We start from the raw sequence: 23,417 nt of genomic DNA, 5'->3' as shown, positions 1-23,417 counted from the left end.
GTAAAGTTTTGCCTACTCATTTTTCCTAGTTTCAACCCACAAATGACTGTGATGTTTTCCTCCTTTGAATTTTGACCATTTTTATGGCAATTAATTTTCTTATATTAAAGTTAATTTTATAGTATGTGCAGTAACTAGTTTGGATCACGAAACTTAATTTGAACAGGAATCCTGTCTTAATTATTTTTGTATACCCAAAGAGCCAAGAATGGGTTCCTTGTATATAGAAGATATTCAGTAAATAAGTTGATTTGTGTATAGTAAATATTTTTATGAGATGTTTAAAATAAACAAAACTAAATAAGTAAAGCACAAAATTAAAGTGATCTAGTGATTCCCAGTCCCTAATGTTCCTTTCAGATTACTTTCACAGAAAGTATTCATAAACTTGATTGACTGCTATATCTAGTGGGATGAAATTTCTTGATTTTACTTGTAAAAGTAGATGCCATAAAAGCAACATTTCGTTGTAAATTTTTACTGTAATACAGGTACTAATGGTAAAGATGAAACCTGTTTTATTATCAGAAAAGAGTTAAAGATATCCTGGCATAAAAATAAGATGGAAATCAATCTTTCCTTTGACATTTAAGGACCCATTTTGTTTCTTTACATAACCATCTACTGCTTCTGGCAGTATGGTGGATTAGGTATGTTAAAATACCTTCCTATCATAAAACACCCAGGTGCTGGATAAAGTACAACAAGCATACTTTTAAATGGATTTTGGATTTCCTCAAAAAATAAGGGAAATCGCCTTTCTGCCCGTGGATGCCGCCGAGTAAGCATCGATAAAGTCTCCCCTCCCACCGCCATCATGTCTAAGTCAGAGTCTCCCAAAGAGCCTGAACAGCTGCGGAAGCTTTTCATCTGAGGTTTGAGCTTTGAAACAACCGATGAGAGTCTGAGGAGCCATTTTGAGCAATGGGGAACGCTTACGGACTGTGTGGTAATGAGAGATCCAAACACCAAGCGCTCCAGAGGCTTTGGGTTTGTCACCTATGCCACTGTGGAGGAGGTGGATGCGGCCATGAATGCAAGGCCACACAAGGTGGATGGAAGAGTTGTAGAACCAAAGAGGGCTGTCTCGAGAGAAGATTCTCAAAGACCTGGTGCCCACCTAACTGTGAAAAAGATTTTTGTTGGTGGCATTAAAGAAGACACTGAAGAACATCATCTAAGAGATTATTTTAAACAGTATGGGAAAATTGAAGTGATCAAAATCATGACTGACTGAGGCAGTGGCAAAAAGAGAGGCTTTGCTTTTGTAACATTTGATGACCATGACTCTGTAGACAAGATTGTTATTCAAAAATACCATACTGTGAACGGCCACAACTGTGAAGTAAGGAAGGCTCTGTCTAAACAAGAGATGGCTAGTGCTTCCTCCAGCCAAAGAGGTCGAAGTGGTTCTGGAAACTTCGGTGGTGGTCGTGGAGGTGGTTTTGGTGGGAATGACAACTTTGGTCGTGGAGGAAACTTCAGTGGGCATGGTGGCTTTGGTGGCAGTCGAGGTGGTGGTGGATATGGTGGCAGTGGGGATGGCTATAACGGATTTGGTAATGATGGAAGCAACTTTGGAGGTGGTGGAAGCTATAATGATTTTGGCAATTACAACAGTCAGTCTTCAAATTTTGGACCCATGAAAGGAGGAAATTTTGGAGGCAGAAGCTCTGGCCCCTATGGTGGTGGAGGCCAATACTTTGCCAAACCACGAAACCAAGGTGGCTATGGCGGTTCCAGCAGCAGCAGTAGTTATGGCAGTGGCAGAAGGTTTTAATTACTGCCAGGAAACAAAGCTTAGCAGGAGAGGAGAGCCAGAGAAGTGACAGGGAAGCTACAGGTTACAACAGATTTGTGAACTCAGCCAAGCACAGTGGTGGCAGGGCCTAGCTGCTACAAAGAAGACATGTTTTAGACAATACTCATGTGTATGGGCAAAAAACTCGAGGACTGTATTTGTGACTAATTGTATAACAGGTTATTTTAGTTTCTGTTCTGTTGAAAGTGTAAAGCATTCCAACAAAGGGTTTTAATGTAGATTTTTTTTTTGCACCCATGCTGTTGATTGCTAAATGTAATAGTCTGATCATGACGCTGAATAAATGTGTCTTTTTTAAAAAAAATAAAATAAAAAAAAAATAAGGGAAATCTTCAATGACCAAATAATTCAATTAGGAACCTGAAACCAGAGTGATAAACCCAGAAGCCCTAGATGCTCTGGGTGCAGTGTTGGTTCCAGGAACCAGGGATGTGGGGTATTAATGTTCAAGGGTGAAGAATCATGGGTTTAATGGAAAACTGGGCCTTGTGCGCACACAAAGTAAGTAGGCTGATCCCTGCATCCTGTTCTCTCCTTCCACAATCCCCAGAGGCTGTTCCCTCAGGGAAAAGGGTGGCCTGCAGATAAACTGCCTGCTGGTAAAGGAGACTAATTGGTAAATCTGTCTGTGCTGATTATAGGTTATAGGTTATAGGAAATAAAATACATCAGACTCCCCTGAATTTTTGTAACAGTAGGTCGGATCTAGTGAGTGTAGAGTTCACATTTAAACAATGCACCTAATTGGGAGAGCACTCAGCCAATAAATTGAATCCTCTATCCAGCAAGACTGTCGTTCAGAATAGGAGGAGAGATAAAAGTCTTCCCAAATAAAAAAAAATGGAAAGAATTCATCACCACTAAACCAGCCCTACAAGAAATCCTAAGGGTTGGGGCGCTTGGGTGGCTCAGTTGGCTAAGCGTCTGACTTTGGCTTAGGTCATGACCTCATGGTTCATGGGTTTGAGCTCTGCATCGGGCTCTGTTCTGACAGCTCAGAGCCTGGAGCCTGTCTTCAGATTCTGTGTCTCCCTCTTTCTCTGACTCTCCCCTGCTCATGCTGTCTGTCTGTCTGTCTGTCTCTCTCTCTCTCAAAAGTAAAAACATTAAAAAAAAAAAAGAAGAAATCCTGAGGGGGACTCTATGAGGGAAATGTTACAAGGAACACAAGGTGCCAGAGACACCACCACAAGCATGAATCCTACAAAGAACACAATGACTCTAAACCCATATTTTTCAATAATAACAGTGAATATAAATGGACTAAATGCTCTGATCAAAAGACATAGGGTAGCAAAATGGATAAAAAACAAAATCCATCTATTTCCTGTCTACAAGAGACTCATTTTAGGCCTGAGGACACCTTCACATTGAAAGTAAGGGGATGGAGAAATATCTATCATGCTACTGGAAGTCCAAAGAAAGCTGAAGTAGCCATACTTATATCAGACAAACTGGACTTTAAAATAAAGGCAGTAACAAGGGATGAAGAAGGGCATTATATAATAGTTATAGGGTCTATCCATCAGGAAGAGCTAACAATTATGAATGTCTCTGCACCCAATACAGAAGCACCTAAATACATAAAACAATCACAAACAGAAATAATCTTATGGACAGGAATGTGCTAATAGCAGGGGACTTTAATACTCCACTTGACAGCAATGGATAGATCAACTAGATGGAAGATCACTAAAGAAACAATGGACTTGAATGGCACATTGGACCAGATGGATTTGACAGATATATTTAGAACTCTGCATCCTGAGGCCATGGAATTCACTTTCTTCTCAAGTGTGCATGGCACATTCTCCAAGATAGATTACATACTTGGACATAAAGCAGCCCTCAATAAATATAAAAGAATTGAGATCATACCATGCACACTTTCAGATCACAATCCTCTGAAACTTGAAATCAGTCACAGGAAAAAGTCTGGAAAACCTCCAAAAACATGGAAGTTAAAGAACACCCTACTAAAGAATGAATGGGCCAATCAGGCAATCAGAGAAGAAATTTAAAAAATATATGGAAACAAATGAAAATGAAAATACAACTATCCAAACTCTTTGGGATGTGGCAAAGGCAGTCCTAAGAGGAAAGTACATTGCACTCCAGGCCTATTTCAAGAAACTAGAAAACGCAAATTCAAATAGTACTGCAAAGACTTTGAAAACTGACCTGACATTGGGACCACAGCCCACAAAAGGCATGTTGGAATGAGTTTGACCCTCATCTGGTCAGTTGCCTGGTAAAACAAACAGACAAACCCCCAAACACAATGTTCTTCATAGAACTTGACCAAGAGCCAGAGTCTCATAACATAATATTCCAAACATCTGTGTTATGATAAAAAATTACTTGACACGGGAAGAACAAGAAAAAAGTCTGGTCAATTCTCAAGTGTAAAGACAATCAAGATGCCAGCCCTGAAATGACCAGGCAGTGACTTTAAAACAGTTATTATAATTAACTGTGTTCTAAGAAGGAAAGAACTAGAAGCAATAAAAAAAGAACCAAATAGAAATTTTGTAAGTGAAACATACAGTTAACTAGAAATTTGAAAAAAAAAAAAAACACCAGATGTGTTTAAAAGCAGAATGAATATGACAGAGGAAAGAGTGAATTTGGAGGCAGAAATGACATGAATAGAAATTATCCATTCTGGAAATACAGAGAAAAAATAACTTTTAAAAAATGAGCAGAGCTTCAGGATCCTTTGGGATAATATCAAAAAAGTGTAACATTTGTGCTATTGAAGTTCTAAAAGGATGTGAGAGTGTGGTGCAGAAAAAGTATTTGAAGAGAAAAATGACTGAAAGCTCACCAAATTTGACGAAAGACCAACTTATAAATCCAACAAACTCAGTGAACCTGAAAAAGGATAAACTCAAAGAAACCCATCCCCACATATATCATAAACTGCTGAAAACCAGAGAAAAAGAAAAAAAAAATCTTGAAAGCAGTCAGAGGAAAATGATGCATTACAAGGGAACAATGATCGGAATGACTTCAGGGAAACCGTGAAGCCCAGAAGGCGGTGGAACAACACTTTATAGTGCTGAAATTAGAATTCTGTATATGGCAAAATATCCTTCAAGAATGCAGGTGAAATCGGGATAGTCTCAGCTAAAGGAAAATTAAAAGAATTTATCTCTTGAAGACCTACTCTAAAAACATTAGGTACTGCACCGAAGAGAATAACCTGAAAAGGTATAAAGCAAAAAAGTGTGGAACCACAAGGAGAAATTGACAAATGTGGGACCCTGTCATGGTGGGGCAGTTCAGTATATCTCTCTTAAGCAACTGATGATCAAACAACTACAACAACAACGTGTTAAGGAGATAGCTTTGAGTAACACAAAGACATATGTAGAACCTCTTACCCAGCCATTGAGGAAGAAATATATTTCTCAAGACTTGGAAAAACTAGGGGCACCTGGCTGGCTCAGTCAGAAGAGCATGTGACTCTTGACCTTGGGGTCATGAGTTTAAGCTGCATGTTGGGTGTAGAGATTACTAAAAAAAAAAAAAACAGTCTTGGAAAAATTATTAAAATTTAACCACCCAGTAGACCACAAAGCAAGTCTTCAACACCAATCTATATTTTATAGATTGCATTCTCTAACCACAATTCAGTTTAATTAGATACCAATAGCAAAATAAAGAAGTAGAACCTTCTGTATATTTGAAATTTAAAATCACATTTCTGAAGAATTCATATTCTTTAGTCAAAGAAATTAAATAAGAAAAAAATATTTAGAACTTAATAAAATATATATATATTAAATGGGGATGCACCTCACACAGGACTTTTAGGAAAAAGTAGATGCAGATTTCGAATGGAATTTCCAAGTATATTATAAGAAAGCAAGTGGAGTATAAGAAAAAGCTTCTAAAAACTAAAATTTCCTAAATAAAAATAAAATATATATTGAAGGAGTAAATCAACTCAACAACATCAGCAACAAAAACCAAATAACCCAATTAAAGAAACAAGCAAAGGACTTGAATAGACACTTCTCCAAAGAAGTATACAAATAGCCAATAAAACAGTGAAAAGATGATCAACATCACGCATCATTATAGAAATGCTAATCAAAACCACAATGAGATACCACTTTGATCTCATTAGAATCTAGACTATTATGGGGCACCTGGGTGGCTCAGTCGGTTGTGTCTGACTTCGGCTTAGGTCATCATCTCACAGCTCGTGGATTCAATCCCCACATCGGACTCTGGGCTGACAGTTCAGAGCCTGGAGCCTCCTTCAGATTCTGTGTCTCCTCTGATCACACTCTATCTCTCTCTCTCTCCTTCAAAAATAAATAAACATAAAAAAAAAAAAAGAATCTGGGGCGCCTGGGTGGCTCAGTCGGTTAAGCGTCCGACTTCGGCTCAGGTCATGATCTCACGGTTCGTGGGTTCAAGCCCCGCATCGGGCTCTGTGCTGACAGCTAGCTCAGAGCCTGGAGCCTGTCTTCAGATTCTGTGTCTCCCTCTCTCTCTGACCCTCCCCTGCTCACGCTGTCTATCTCTCTCAGAAATAAACATTAAAAAAATTTAAAAAAAAATCTGGGCTACTATGGAAATAAAAACAAAGAAAACAAGTATTGGTGAGGATATTGAGAAACTGGAGCACTTGTGCACTGCTCGTGCGAAATAAAATGGTGCACCCATGTGGAAAATGGTTTGGAAAATGGTGTGGTGGTTCATTGAAAAACAGAATATCATATGATCTGGTAGTTTTACTTCTGGGTATTTACCCAAAATGAAAGAAGGGACTTGAAAAGATATTTGTATACCAATGTTAATAGCAATTTTCACAGTAGCCAGAAAGTGGAAACAACTCAAGGGTTCATTGATGGATGAATGGGTAAACAAAATATGTATACGTGCAGCCAGATGTTATTCAGACTTAAAATGGAATGAAATTCTGATACATGCTATAATATGGATGAACCTTGAGGATGTTATGCTAAGTAACAGACATAAAGGTAAAATATTGTATGATTTCTCCCCACTACCACCCCCTCCCTTGGCAATCGTCAGTCTGTTCTCTGTATTTATAGATCTCATTCTGCTTTTCGTTAATTCATTTGTTTTTTAGTTTCCACATATGAATGAAATCATATGGTATTGGTTTTTCTGTGTCTGATATATTTCACTTAGCATAATACTCTAGGTCCATCCATGTTGCCCCCCATGCCAAGATCTGAACCTTTTTATGGCTTCATAATATTCCATGGTGTGTGTGTATGTGTATGTATATGTATGAGCATGTTTTTATGTGTCTGTTGGCTGTCTATATTTTGTCTTTGGAAAAGACACACACACACACACACACACGACATCTCCTTTATCCATTTGTCTATCAGTGGACGCTTAGTTGCTTCTCTGTCTTGGCTATTGTAAATAATGCTGCAGTAAACATAGCGGTGTCTATACCTTTTCAGATGTGCGTTTTCATTTTCTTTGGTTAAATACACAGTAGTGGAATTATTGGATCATACTGGTATTTCTTTTTTTAACTTTTTGATGAATTTCCATACATTTTCCACAGTGGCTATACCAGTTTACATTTCTACCAACAGTGCACAAGGGTTCCTTTCTCTCCGAATCTTCACCAGCACTTATTTCTCATCTTTTTTTTTTTAGCCATTCAACCACGTGTAAGGTGATAACTCATTGTGGTTCTGATTTACTTTTCCTGGCTGATTGGTGATGTTGAGCATCTTTTTATGTGTCTGTTGGCTGTCTGTATTTTGTCTTTAGAAAATATCTATTCAGGTCCTCTGTCAATTTTTAAATTGGAGTGTTTGGGTTTTTGGTGTTGAGTTGCAGAAGTTATTTTTTTTTTTATTTTTTTATGTCTTTATTTTATTTTGAGAGACAGAGACAAAGAGCAAGCAGGGGAGGGGCAGAGAGAGAGGGAGACACAGAATCTGAAGCAGGCTCCAGGATCCGAGCTGTCAGCACAGAGCCTGACGCGTGGCTTGAACCCATGGACTATGAGATCATGACCTGAGCCGAAGTCAGATGCCCAACCAACCGAGCCACCCAGGCACCCCTAAATTCATTTTTGATGAGATTACAATTTAAAAATCCAAGCATCTACTCTTCAAGATACATGTCCAAATATCTTTCAAAAAGAAAAGAAAAGAAAAGCTATGCCAAAAGGGAAAGAAAATAATCCATTGAGAAAATATTAACCAAAAAAAATTTCTCACCAGAACAAACAGAAATTAGTAGCTGGATATAGAAAGGTAGGAAAGAGTCAAAGGACTCTTTTTATTTAACTTTTTAAAGTTTATTTATTTTTGAGAGAGAGACAGAGTCCGAAGTAGGCTTCAGGCTCTGAGCTGTCAGCATTGGGCTCAAACTCATAGACCACGAGATCATGACCTGAAGTCAGACACTTAACTGAGTGAGCCACCCCAGCGCCCCTCAAAAGACTCTAAAGGTAGCATTTCCTGAAGCAGAGCCCCAGAGATAACCAAATCTGTGGATGTTCCTTGAAAAAAGGAATTTTGTGATCAAATAAATTTGAGAAATGGTGCATTTTCCTTTCTCCTCAGAAATATTCAAGGTGTATAATTGCGTATTTACATTAAGTCCTTAAATTCTTAGACATTTGTTTAACTTGTTTAGTGAGGTGTGTATTTTACCACAAATTCTTTAATCAATTTTAGAGACTTTTGGGTGGGGGATTGGAAATACCTAGGAAAGCTCTCAAATGGAAAGAACTTTAGGAACCAGGAATTGAGCACTTGGCACTGCTAAAAACACTATCCTTTTTCTACTGGTTTCTGCCATGCTTTGCATGTCAACTTTGTAATCTTACTGCACACGCTCTTCATGTAAGCCCTCAGCGACCATAACTTAGCAACCCAGGGCAGAACTCTTGATTTTGTTGGATTTGCTTGGCCCCATGGACTAGTCATGCTGCCCTAAAGATGGAGTGCCTTTATTATCCGTCACTACAATGCTTTGGCCAGAGGGGCAGGATTTGTTAGCAGAGGGAGGATGGGAACTGTATGGGCTGGAAACAAAACACAGCTACCCCATCACTGTAAATATCTGTCACTGTCTTGTGGCAGTCATGTTCTGGGGACCTGAACTTGAGAAATGCTGCCATGGGAATTCCTAGTGTTTGTGGATAGTAGTAATGTCTTAGAGAGGACACGCAGGAGGAGGAGCCAGTTTGGGGTCTGCTTGAGGAGAGACTGGGAAGATGAAAGTTGTTTGAACATGTGGAGCTCATTAATTGGTGTGTTTTGTTTGTGTTGCTTTAGATTGGAAGATTGTTGAGCCTAGAGACTATTAAATACAGTTTTGCCTTGAAGGGCCTGGCATAGTGCTGTGTGCTGCAGTAGGAGTTCAGTAAGGTTGAATGGATGTATGAATTAGCTGAGATAAATTTATCAGTTCACAGAGTAGTGGAATTGGAGATGAGATTTATTTTATAGGTGACAGCATTGAGGCTCCAAGTCATCGATGTGCACAAAATAATATTGTTAGTGTCAGAACCGGGGCTTGAACTGAGGTCTTCCCCCTGTTCACCTGTGCAGGCCTTGCCTCACTGAGGAGACCTGAATTGAAGGTGAAATTCAGCTCGATCTCCACATGCCAAAATTGGTCTTCTTACCGCCTGCTTCTTGCCTGCTTAGGGCAGAGCCTTTTTCTGATTTGCTTATGCAAGGAGCTGCCTTTTTGTGGTTGGTCTACCTCGAATTGTAACATTGTACAGCTCATACAAAGGCACCACCATTTCTCATGCCTGTAGGGAAAAAGGAAATTAAATAACTGTAGCCTGTTGGCCTAAATCTGGCTTCATAATTAGGCGGACCAGCAGCCCTCACTTTGTTCCCAGGTATTATCTTGGGATTATTACCTTCTCTTAAATCTTAGAGCCATTTCACTTAGCTTTACATCCTCTCATTTTACACTCCCACCTTTCACCCCAACCGATGCCAGGACCCTAGTTGGTATCTCATTTTTATGAATGTTGCCATGTGTATATGTAGCACATATAACATGTTGAGTTTTTTTTCCTACTACCATATTTGTGGCTTAAGTTTAAATACCATTTCTTATGGATTTATAATCATTTGCTTCTTTCTTTACCCGAAGCTTTTGGTTTAACCAATTCTTAACTGTAGGTCTTGTGCTTTGTTTAATCTCTTGCTTTTTTCAACTTAACTCTTAGATGATCTCTCAGCAGAATTTGTGCAGTCTGTCTTTGGGGAAGCAACCTGGCCTAGTGAAGTGAGCATTCTATTGGAAATCAGGGGAATCTTAGTTTTACCTATTTGCCTAAACTGTGTACATTGTTTATTGTCTATTAACTGTTACGTTTTACTTAAAAAAATTTTTTTAATGTTTATTTTTGAGAGAGAAAGAGACAGAATCTGAAACAGGCTGTAGGCTCTGAGCTGTTAGCACATAGCCCAATGCGGGGCTCAAATTCAAGAACCACGAGATCGTGACCTGAGCCGAAGTCAGACACTTAACTGACTGAGCCACCCAGGTGCCCCATTAACTATTAATTTTTAAATGGAGGTTATAGCACTAATATAGCTTTCCTCAGTTTTCTCTAGGTAACTACATTAAGGGTTCATAGAAATCATTATAATTAGGGGCACCTGGGTGGCTCCGGGCATGATCTCATGGTTTTTGAGTTCGAGCCCTACATTGGGCTCTTTGCTGACAGCGCAAAACTTGTTTGGGATTCTCTCCCTCTCTCTTCCCCTTCCCCAACTCACACGCGTGTGCACACATTCTCTCAAAAGAACATTAAAAAAAGTCATCATCTTAACCATTTTTAGAATATAGTTCAGCTCAGTACATTAAGTACATTCACATTTTTGTGCAACACTTACCACCATCTATCTCCGGAACGCTTTTTATCTTGTAAAACTGAAATTATATACTCAGTAAACAGCAACTCCATATTTCTCTCTCCTCCCGGCCCCTAACAATCAGTATTTTACTTTCTAATTTTAATTTTTTAATTTTTTTCTATTTCATCTTAGAAAAAGAGGAAGAACACATGAGCGGGGGAGATAGGCAAAGGGAGAGAGAGAGAGAGAGAAAGAGAATATCCTAAGCAGGCTTCATGCTCCACATGGAGCCCAGTGCAAGGCTTGGTCCCATGATCTTGGGATCATGACCTGAGCTGAAAGAGTCAGATACTCAACCGACTGAGCCACCCAGGAGCCCCATCTTTCTGTCTTTATGTGAATTTGACCATCTGGGTACCTCATGTAAGTGGAATCATGCAGTATTTCTCATTTTGTGACTGGCTTATGTCGCTTAGCATGATGTCCTCAAGGTTCATCCATGTTTACCATGTGTTAGAATTTCTTTCCTGTTTAAGGCTGAGTAATATTCCATTCTATGAACACACCACGTTTCGTTTATCCATTCATCCATCGATGGATATTTGGGTTGTCGCCACCTTTTGTCTATTGTGAGTAATGGAGCTATGAAAATTGGTATATAAATATCTCTTCAAGACCCTGCTTTTAGTTCCTTGGGGTATATATCCAGATATGGAATTGCTCGATCATATGGTGATTCTATTTATATTTTTTTGAGGAACTACCATGCTGTTTTCCATAGAAGCTGCATCATTTTATATTCTCAGCAGCAGTGCTCAAGCTTTCTAATTTCTCACATTCTTGCTAATACTTGTTATAAGATCGGTTTTGCTTTAGAGTAGCCATTGTAATGGGTATGAGGTTTCCATTGGTTTACTTACAGAATAAATTCTGATTCATCTATATTGGGCTGGAGTCTAGACTTGGAATGACAAGTTGACTGTTGTCTTTGTACTTGACACACTGACCAAATTACAACTATTGGCTGTTCATGTAGACAGGAGATAGGATATATTTCAGGGTAAGGAGGGAAGGCTGTCATCTATGATAGGGTGACGCACACGGCTTACTTTTTATTTTAAAAAAAGGAGGCAAGAAATATTCCTTTTTGCTATGATTCATTCTCAAGAAACCAGATGAAGAGTTCTCCCTGCATATGTTGTCAACATACAGTAGTTGCCTTTATCACGTATTTGGCTTCACAACACTTTGTAAAAGTTTTATTACTCAGGTTTTAGTACTTGAAGTCGACCACAAATAGGATGATTTTTTATTACTTCCTATAGGAGTGTTTCTCTACTCAATAAGGAAATGGTGAGGTCCAAACCCTCTTTGAACAGCAATGTGTCCTTGATCCTCATGCAAGTCTGGTTAGTTGCCCTTCCTTAATGTTATATTGTGCAACATCAGAAATGGTTGCACAAATATATGTAATAGCTAACGGCTTAGAAGGATGAGAGTGGATGAAGTCCGGCTTATTTTTAGAAGTGCCACTTCTTCAACTATGCCCAGTCTCAAAGCAGGAGGCCAGATTCTCACAGGCACTCCCAAGTAGTTCCCAGAGGTGGAATTCCTTGTTAGCTGAGTGGAGCTTCTTAGCCTCTCTTTAGTTTTCGCTGTCCTCAGTTTACTCCAGTGTGCCGTGAGGTTCTCATCTTGCCTTTTCTTACTCCTCCTTCCTCTCTACTCTCCCTTCTCTGTCGGCCATCACTTCTTGTGATGTAGAAGGTGTAACAGAATACAGTCTATGTGAACAGTCAGTCCTCTGTAAATAGAGGGCCTCTGATCTTAGCGCTGGTTTTTCTTCTCAAGCAGGCTGGAGGGAGACAACCCCAGAGTAGTGGTGTGGAATATGGCAACCGTTGAATTACTCAGAATTTGGTCGTTGGCCTTGGTTTACTTTGTGGTTGTTAATGCTGAATGCAAGAGGTGTATAGAAAACAGCAGATTCCTGTCACAGAAAAATGTTGCAAATTATGCAGCTCCTAAAGATTTAAGACAAAATAGAAGGACATTAAAGTTGCAAGCTACTTAGTGAAAGGTTCTTGGTTTTTTTAGAAATGATTTTTAACGCTGAAAGATACATTGTCTACAAAATGGAGTTTTTAAAATAACATTCTCCAGAGGCATTAAGTTAACTTTCTCCTTGGACTCCAGATGTTAAGCTTTTAGAAGCCCAGAGTTTCACTGCTCTCCCACACCGGGCACCATCCTCGTCTGGGGGGACTGTCAGGGAGCTGGTTTTCTCAGTGATTTTCAAAATGAAAGCAGACCGTTTTGTTCTGTCTTAGCCGACCCTTTTAAAACCCCACTGTTTCTGTCCGATGGCTTCCATACTGCACTCACTGGTCCTTCTCAAGCCAGCCCGGCTCCATGCGGAACATTCTGTTGCTCTTTCAGCATAAGCAGGTCTATTGTGATATTTATCTGAATTCAAACAAGGCTAATTAAAAGAGCTGCTGACAGTTGTTGTGATCTGACTTTGACTGCAGCTTGATGGTCATTATGGGTAAATAATGAACCAGGCCTGCAAATGTAGCAGCTGCCAACTTGGGATAGAAGAACGGCTATTGCTTCCAATTTAAGGATCTATCGACCGCTTCCCTTCTCCCTGCAGATCTTCTGCAGAAAACTAATGTTTTCTGCTGCTGTGTATTGTGGTTTCAGCTGTTTCAGATAGAGCCTATAATTTCCTTCTTTAATATTTAACTTAGGACATTATTAGCTTTCAGAGTTAACAACTTTTCTATCTTGAAGAAGTTCAGCTTTGTCCTTATGCGTGCTAGAACTAGCTAACTGGCTGTGGCTTATTTATACATGTTTCGTTTGTATTATGCAGGAAACAGCTAGTCTTAGTAGAACAAGAGAAGAGCTTTATGAAGATGTTTCAAAACCCTACGTAGGTGTTTTGTTTTCGTTTTTTAGTTTTTAGGAGGTAGATGCGTGCCCCTTGCTTTATTTTCTTAAAGGTAGACACCTGCTGCCACACCTCAGTTTTGCATCTCGTTCACCTCACCGGTGACTTCTGAAATATTTTGGTGCAAAGCTCTGTCAGTGCACAGAAACTTCAGTGACTTTCATTACACTGTGATACTGAATGCATTGTCACTCCATCATGAGCTTTTCTGTGTCCTGTTAGCAAGTAGGGACAGGTGCATTAAAAGTAAGGGAAAAGGCACCTTGCTTTCCTAGATTAATACGCTTTACTGCCGATTTCCCACACTTATAAAATATAGCTTCAGGATTTAAAAGCCACATTCTAGAATTTAACATCAGCCAGTACTTAATGACAAGTCCATAGCATTTGTCCACCTGCCACGGAAAAGGCTATCTGCATTATGTAAAGCATGGGGTTACAGTGGCGCTTTGTGCATAATACAGCAGAGCTTCAAGATCTTGCTGGGAGGAAATGATCCCAAACATGCCCCTGAAAGACAAGTCTTACTTCGAAAAATAATGATGAAAAATTGCGTTATTTCTCCCATGTGTTTGTGTCTGTGTTTATTTCAGGAAATACTAACTAAACTTTGTTTACCCGACTCTTTAATATAGTGATGAGCGTGTTTTTGCTTTTCTGTTTCCAGCGTGGCTGATGCCAGAAATAGTGTTAACAAGGGGTTATGTTATGCTGGCTTATGTTAAACCAGATCACCCCCTAACATGTGCAGAGCCATTCATCTGTGTCACCAAAACCCAAGAGAACATCTGACACGGACTCTGAACCAGAAACAGTGATCACTTACAAATCAAACATGGCACGCTCTAAACTGATTGTACACGGCAATCTTTTCGAGAAAGGACACCTAATTGAACATGATAAAGTGTAAAGTTAATTAACACCCTTAAATTTGTTGATTACTTTCACGGGATTATATTGTTCGTTGAGTAGCAGCTTTCTGTCCCAGCTGTCGCCTTTTTGAGCGAATGTCGCCAGTAAACAATAGAGACACCATAACAAGTCGTAAATGGTCCCTGTGACAGCAGCCCCTTGTGAGGTTGCATCTGTAGAAAATGATTAGAACAATTGCATTTTAAAGACGGCTCACATTGCAGCCCAAGTCCCATTGGTCCTCTTCTTGATCTCTTTTGATGGCAGACTGGTTAAAACATTTAAGTTCTTTTGAGTAAATTAAGTGATTTACTACGTTTTGCTATATATCAAGGAGAGTGCTTTGGCGTCAGGATTTTTACAGTATCATACAAGGACATAATTTGATTGTACTTTTTAGATTTCTTCCCTCTCTGGATTTGAAGGCCTCTCTCTGATAGTTCCAGAATTGAAAATGATCTCCTTATTTGTGACTCGTAAATGGTTATTCTAAGTTATCAGCACTTGAGTAATGGATTTTCTGTTGTAACCCTTGGTTCAGCCTCTTAGTAAGGCTAAATTCCAAATTTCACTTCTCTGCTGCTCTTAAGCCAGACTCCTTGAGGTATTCAAGCTAAGTAGATTTACTTGTTGTTATATTTAAAATTTTGTATAGCATTTGTGTGATAACCATGTAAAATACCTTTCCGAAGTATTCTTCCATTTGAGCTGCAAAGTAAGTTTGGCAGGTGGCTTTATTACCATTTTCAGATGGAGGAACCAGGATTGACAGGTGTTCTCACTTGTCCAAGCGGGGCAACCTTGATTTGTGGCCTTGCTCCAGGTCTCTTAGCTCAGAATACATGTTCTTCATTTTTTGTGTCTTCCTCATCATGTCTCTATATATGTGCGTGTTTGCTTTTGCATGTTTGTGCAGCAGTAAGTGAACATTCCGTTAACACATATGGAGAAGAGGCCGACTTGAAAGTTGGACTTTTTTGATAAGCTAGAAGACATTGTCTTACTTAGTCTTAATTAGTATTCTTGGTTATTTTAGTAGCCATTGATTTCTTCTCTGCCTACCTCCTAAAGAGACAATGAACATTTATCACACATGTGATATATGCTGGGTGCTAAGAAGACTCAAACAGCTCTTGACCATAAGAATCCTTACAAGACATACCAGAAAAATCATTGATTAGAGTAGTATATGTGCTTCATTACAATTATCACTAGAAATGTTATAAACATAGACAAAGGGGATTATGGTCATGCATTGCCTCTTAGAGTTCACGTGAGTTGAGTCCTAAAAGATAAACAGGAGTTAGCCAGGCAAAGGAAGGCAAGGGAACTGCATACAAAGGAGTTGCCTAGGAAAGACATGGATGCATGAAAGAAAGAAATCATTGCACATTCCAGCTACTGTAAATAGTTCAGTATGCATAGCATGATGGTTTTGTTGCGGGGAGTAGATAGAAAACCAGAGAAGTGGTTAGAGTCCTTTGACAAGAAAATAAAATTTAAAAAAATCATTTAAGGACTAAAAAGAGAAAGTCATTGCTTCCTACAACTCCAGACGAAAGGGCAGATACAGTGAATTATGTAGTTCTTTTTGGTGAACACAAACATGCAAGTATTTCAGAAAGAACAACTTTTACCTACTAGAAAATAACAGTGAGGCGTCATATAGAAATGCTGAGTGATAGGGGCACCTGGGTGGCTCAGTCGGTTAAGCGTCTGACTTCAGCTCAAGTCATGATCTCACGGTTCGTGGGTTCGAGCCCCGCATCGAGCTCTGTGCTGGCAGCCAGCTCAGAGCCTGGAACCTGTCTTCGGATTCTGTGACTCCCTCTCTCTCTGACCCTCTCCTGCTCATGCTGTCTCTATTCCTCTCAAAAATAAATAAGACATTAAAAAAATAAAATAAAAAAGAAATGCTGAGTGAGAGTGAAGGATGTCTTCATCTGCTGGTTATGTTCGTGTGGATGCATAATTTGAGACTTAAACCTGTTTTGGTTCTCATAACAAAACTGCCAAACATTGGGACACAGATAAACATAAATATTAGACAGAGGTGATTATTGTTAATATTGAGTTCTGTTGTAGGTGGGCTAAGATTAGAGATATAAAACAAGAATTGAATTACCTTGAAAAAATTACTACTGCTTTTGTTGTGAAAATGTGATGAACAGCATCTATTACTTTGTTTGCTGTCTCCTGATTGAAGTTCCAAATGAGAATTTTTTAAAAACATGTAACCCGATACAAGGTAGACTGACATTTTCCCTGAGGCTCCTTTATTCCTCTCCCAAATAGTGTTTGCCAAGACCTCGAAGATACTCAGACCCATATTTGAAATTCATTGTGAAATCTTACAGTTTCATTTTTGTATTTGTTCTTAATTCTGATTCTCAGTTTTCTGTTTTCTTCCAATAAACAAACTCATATTGGTTGTGAAGAGAGATAGACTTTTATGTGTATGAATTTAGATAGTAGCCAGAACTCAGTGTCCACATATAAATGATACAAAATTATTTGCTCAGTTCATGTTTTAAAATTTTTTTTAATGTTTTATTTATTTCTGAGAGAGAGAGAGAGAGAAAGAGAGACAGCATGAACAGGGGAGGGGCAGAGAGGGAGGGGGACACAGAATCCGAAACAGGCTCCAGGCTCTGAGCTAGCTGTCAGCACAGAGCCTGACACGAGTTCGAACCCACGAACCGTGAGATCATGACCTGAGCCAAAGTCGGACGCTTAACCGACTGAGCCACCCAGACGCCCTGCTCAGTTCATGTTTAAACTGCTCCGAACACAATTTGCAAACAGGTTCAGAATACCTATATTCTTATCAAAGCATTCAAGCCTACTCACAGTTGATGGCAAGACCCTTACTGTTTGAGAACAATTTGTTTCCTTTTCCACCCTTTCTCTTTCTGAGAACTCATTATTTTTTTAATGATGGAAGTTAAAAAATGGAAGGAAAGAGACAATCAGGATATGGTGGCTATTGTTCTCATCCATGACACTTGGTATATGATGCTACCTTTTGGCATTTATTTCTGAGTATATGTCTCTTTTCCCTAATTATATTTTAGACCTTTCGAGGGCAACGACTGAGTTTTATACCTACTGTGACCTTATATTTTGGACCTTCTGGAATAGTTGTATTTCAAATATTCTCCTAAGCACAAGGGATCGAGCAAATTGTTAAAGGCACTGAACAGATCATTGCCAATGATATTTTTCTTCTTTGCACCTACGCATGTCTGTATATAGACCTCTCCTGGAGTATACATCTGTCTTTTACTATTTATAATGATCTGTTTGCCTTCTGTCTTCTCCCATCTCCATGTACGCGTACTCACTCACCTCCACCACCACAAACGCTAGGTTTCAAACTCCTTGAGGACAAGGACTGTTTCTTCTTACTCCCCAGGGTTAAGGACCACACACAAATGGATCTCCAGTGGTCAATTTTTTTTATGTCAACCATAAGTAAGAGTGGAAGGAAAAAAAGATAGTTTAGATAATGGGGACTTCCTGTGATATGTTTGAGAGAGAGAGAAAGGGAGAGGGCTGGCTTTGAGACTTTGATTAGATTTAAAGTGTTTCTCCACTCTAACGTTGATTGAATTGAAGCAGATTCAAAGAGAAGTGGAAGACGCTTGTCCCTTTAAAGACAGGTGGTCTAGGCACCTATTTTGAATGGTTTGGGCCTTAGCCTTTTCATTTGTACAAATGAGTTCAGTTTTTCTGCTTTTGGGGTCATGGGAGAGAAGCCCTAGAGGCATCATCACAGGAAAGTGATAGCTAAAAACATTAAAGACAGCCACAAACATGCAGACTTGTTAGATTTAATTAATGTGGTTACACGAGAAAATTCATTTTCTAATTCTTTTCTCTAATTTGGAACCATTCATATGTCGTATAAAATGAAACATGCCTTGGTTTTATGTATTGAAATGATAAATGTGGTGGGAAGGTAGATATATTATGAACTTGAAAAGTTCAAACTATGGAATTTCAAAAGCTTAAAAACAATTCAGTGATAATTTTATCTCATCATCTCACTTTCAAGATGAAACAACTTAGGGCGAGGAGCAATTAATGACTTGCTAGGGTGGCAGATGCTTTGTCTGTAATGCTTAGCCTCTTCTGTGTCTGCGAGAACACTTATCACCCAGTACTGCGCTCACTTGTTTCCTTGCTCTTCCTTCCGCCAGTGCTTCCTTCTCTCCCTCTTTTTGAACAAATGCTGTATTTTTAACTGAGCATCTGATGTAACAGACACCATGCATATGGGGTGAATAAGCCAGTAGAGCTACTGTCCTCATGAGCCAATTGTTCATGCGGGGAATGCAGATCAAAAAGAGATAAATAGAAGAGTTAAAATAAATAGGTAGTAATAAGTAGTGTGAATAAAATTAAAGCAGAGAAGGGGATAGAGAACAGTAGGGTGCGTTTTTGAGTTGTCAGATCGAGTGGTCAGGGAAGGCCTCTCTAAAGAGGTAAATTTCGAGAAAAAATCTGAATGCGGTGAAGAAAACAAGTCATGAATATCTAGGGGAAGAGCATTTTAGGCAAAGCGCAAGTGCAAGGCTTTGAGATGGGAATGTATTTGTCTCATTTCAGGAACAGTAGGGGTCCAGGATGGTGCGAAAGCACTGAGCAATGAAGAGAATGGTGGCATGAGATGAGATGGGAGAGGTAGCCAAGCGCTGCATCATAGAAGGCTTTGTAGGACTTTGAATTTTATACTGAGAATGATGGGAAGCATTAGGAGGCTTGAGAGTAGGAAAGAAACGTGAACTGGTTTTATGTCTTAAAAGGTTCCCTCTGGGCACACTTGGGTGGCTCAGTAGGTTAAGCATCCAGCTCTGGATTTTGGCTCTGGACATGATCTCCCAGTTCATGAGATCGAGCCCCACGTCTGGCTGTGCGCTGACAGCGTGGAGTCTGCTTAGGATTCTCTCTCTCTCTCTCTCTCTCTCTCTCTCTCTCTCTCTCCCCTCTCTCTCTCTCTCTGCCTCTGTCTCTGTCTCTCTCTGCACCTTCCCTATTTGCATGTGCACACACTGTTTTTCTTTCTCAAAATAAATAAACATTAAAAAAAAAATGGTTCCCTCGGGGCGCCAGGGTGGCTTAGTCGGTTAAGCGTCCGACTTTCGCTTAGGTCATGATCTCGCAGTTCGTGGGTTCGAGCCCCGTGTCGGGCTCTGTGCTGACTGCCAGCTCAGAGCCTGGAGCCTGTTTCAGTCTGTGTCTCCCTCACTCTCTGACCCTCCCCTGCTCACGCTGTCTCTCTCTCTCTCTCTCTCTCCTAGAAATAAATAAAACATTAAAAAAAAAAATTAAAAAAAAAAAAAAAGGTTCCCTCTGGCTGCCTTCTGAGGGATAGACTGTGAAGGCAAGAGCCGAAGGGAGAGCAAGTAGGAGGCTGTTGCAGTCATCCAGGTGAGCGATGGTGATGGCTCAGTCCAGGGTGGCAGGGATGGGTGAGGAGAGAAGTGGGTGGATCACAAGTGTGTAAATTCTTAGGAGCAGGGTCATGTATTACTCCTGTATTACTCTAGGACTCACCACAGGACCTGATTCTTAATAGGTTCTCAATTAAAAAAAAAATTTGTTGAATGAGTAAAACAGATGCAGCATTCCTGTCACCTTCCCACATAGCCTGCTGCCCCTGAACGGTTTTACTAGAGGTCTGCACTGTAATTTTAACAGCACGGTCCACGGGCCACTCCAGTGCCTCCTCACCTGGGCCAGCCCCTTCCACTGTTCATAGGTGTAGTGCACACCCGCTCGTGTGTAGCCAGAGAGGCCAGAATTCTCCTGGAGAAGACAGTGACTAAGATGAGAAGATAGGAGGGGACTCGAGGCGTTATGTAGGTAAAAATAAAACTCCCGCTCCACCAACCCACAGCATAAAGTAGGAAGGCCTGTCATTTAAATAGCGTGTCCTTGGGGCGCCTGGGTGGCTTAGTCGGTTAAGCGTCCGACTTTCGCTTAGGTCATGATCTCGCGGTTCGTGGGTTCGGGCCCCGCGTCGGGCTCTGTGCTGACTGCCAGCTCAGAGCCTGGAGCCTGTTTCAGTCTGTGACTCCCTCTCTCTCTGACCCTCCCCTGCTCACACTGTCTCTCTCTCTCCTAGAAATAAATAAAAAACATTAAAAAAAATAAATAAATAAATAAATAGCGTGTCCTGTTCTACAGCATATATGTGTTCATATAATCACAGCCATACTGCGAAGAAGTTATTAATGCTTTTCCCATTTTATACACTGAGAATCACACAGCCAGCAAATGGTGCATCCCCTAAACCAGATAGTCCATCTCCAGATTTTTCTTCTTTCTATGAACTTATGAATTACTCTTCCTATGAATTTGGGTGAATTTCTTACGATTTCTCAAACAACCGTCTGTTGAATGTATCACGCACTGTGGCAGATAATGGGAATGCTGACAGAAACAAGACCTCAGTGCCGATCTTGTAGGAGCTTGTAGCTTAATGGAGGGGTCAGGTGAGAACATCAGACTTCGGAGGGGGCGCCGGGGGGCTCAGTCAGCTAAGCGTCCGACTTCAGCTCAGGTTATGATCTCATGGTTCGTGGGTTCGAGGCCCGCGTCGGGCTCTGTGCTGACAGCCAGCTCAGAGCCTGGAGCCTGCTTCCGATTCTGTGTCGCCCTCTCTCTCTCTGACCCTCCCCTGTTCACGCGGTCTCTCTCTGTCTCTCAAAAATAAATAAAACATTTAAAATGTAAAAAAAGAAAATCAAACATTGGAATAAGGTGTTGTAAATGCTGTGATAGAATTAAGCACAGGACATATTTTGATTCTGTATATACTATTACTAAAATGTAAGGTCAGAATAAATTCCTCTCGCAGAATTCTAGCAACTGCTTGAGTGTGTGTTGTTCTGTTTTCCTATTTGGAGAAGTGGATTTGAATTAAAACGGCATGGCACTATAATAAGTTTATTGTTTATTATTGATAGATCTCAAAATCTGTACAATGTCTTCTGAAATCTGTAGGATGCCTTACATACTTTAAAGTTCTGCCTTCCTAGATCTTATTTCCTAAGCTAAAATGGTTACATTTCTTTTTGGATTACTTAGGTCTTAATTTTGCCTTCCCGATGGGACTAGGCTTCATAGCGTCACACACTTAAGGGAATAAGTATGGAAAGACAGGGTTCGGTCCCAAGGAATGCCAAAGCTTTAGAATTACTCAGGCTAGTCAGACCCTTACACTGGTGCTTGGGTTATGCGAAAGTCCTAATAATTATCCCACCACATTCAGAGGAGAGTAGAAATGCCACAGACATCTGAATTAAAAGATGAATTATTCTTTTTTGTGTGTGATCTTCTCGTGCTTAAGTAACTTATTCTTTTTGAAATATGTGTTTGAACAAGTGAGGAAGTACACCTGTCAAAAGATTAACCAGCTGAGAACCATTGTCAGCATTAATTCTCCTTTAATAAATGACTCTCTGAAGCTATTTAGCAGTCTGTAATCTAGATACAAAGCTATTGACCTATGATGGATAGTGCTGGATTTGTTTGTAAGCTTTGACTCAAATTGTCTACTTAATTTTCCTAGGTCAGATCAACAGGATTAAGAGTAAAGATAGTTATGTGGTTTGAATAAAAATGGCAATAGAAATTGAGCAAAAGAATTGTAAAAGAGTAATGACCTACCATCTTGGTGAAGTAAATTAGAAACTAACAAAGTGTCTTAGACTTCAACATTATCAGAATGTTCAAAGGACACAGACCAGCTAAGTAAAAGCATTTGTTATAGTTGTGTTTTTGTACATAATCATTTCCAAAGTGTGTCTGAAAATATTGGGAAATAATGTAATTTAACCTTATGTGTGAGTATCTCAGGCTTTCATAACATGTGGGCACTTCCTCTTCGACAGTTATTTGGCTAACATAATGCTGACCTCTTTTGTTTTTAACAATGAGTTAAAATAGCATAAACTGTAATAGAAAGGCTACTTGATTTGGCAAAGGCAAAATATTCACAATTTCAATGAAATAGGGGTCTCCTCGCTTGGGGTTTTTATATATAAAAACTGTATTTCATTGATTAAATTAAATTAAAAAGTGGGCCATTATTTGCGGTTATCTATTCTAATGGCCAGGTTTGGTAAATAGAGATGGTTTCTTCATTCCCAGCTATCCTATAAAATAAAGTATAAAGGCAAAAACCATGCTAGCTCTTACACACACTTCCCTGGTTTTGATCAACAAAGCCCAACTTGAAAATTATGAATTAAAATCTCTTTAGTACTAAAAGCAGCGATAATACTCTTGGGGTTTTTTTTTTATAGTTAATAAAAAGTTAGATGAATGAAGCTTCCCCTCCTGTTTTAAGACAAGCGTAGGGCATGTTTTGTGTGCTAACCAATCATGCCAATCAAGGACCCTGGATCAGACCTTTCTAAGAGCTGTGAAGGAGTAGCCAAGCCAAAGCTCATTTCTTTTTCCTGCTCATATCACGAGGAATGAATTGCCCAAATGGTGCATAGCAGGAGGGGAAAGAAAAATCAAATAACATTGGAAAGTGCACATCAGAATAATCAGTCTAAATAAGCAACTATTTTCTTTAACTTAAAAAAAAGACTCTTACCATCTGAAATGCCTACTTGTTTGTGGGAGAAAGAGCCAGGTCTTCCTCTTTGTAGCTCTCATCTGTAGATAGCATGTGGAGAGCAAGCAAATGGGCCAAAGACCACCCAAATCCCCAGAATAAAAGACCCCCTCTCCCCCCCCCCCCCCCCAGCTATTCTTGTGCTGGTCAGGGGGCACAAGTTACCTTCTTCAGATACTTTCAGTTACTTGAATAGGTTTCTTAGAGTAAAAGATGCATGTGAATAATAAATTGCACATTTCAAATTCC

General features: G+C 39.7%; 1 protein-coding gene across 1 annotated transcript in view; it reads left to right on the top strand.

Moving 5' to 3' along the window:
* Positions 1 to 23,417, top strand: part of HIBADH (3-hydroxyisobutyrate dehydrogenase) — a 105,314-nt gene that overhangs the window by 66,140 nt on the left and 15,757 nt on the right. The gene's annotated exons all lie outside the window — the stretch shown is intronic.

The sequence above is a fragment of the Hyaena hyaena genome, unplaced genomic scaffold (genome assembly GCF_003009895.1).
Source record: "Hyaena hyaena isolate Hyena2069 unplaced genomic scaffold, ASM300989v1 scaffold_40, whole genome shotgun sequence".
In the NCBI taxonomy this organism is placed as follows: domain Eukaryota; kingdom Metazoa; phylum Chordata; class Mammalia; order Carnivora; family Hyaenidae; genus Hyaena; species Hyaena hyaena.
This window is presented reverse-complemented; position numbering and strand designations above follow the sequence as displayed.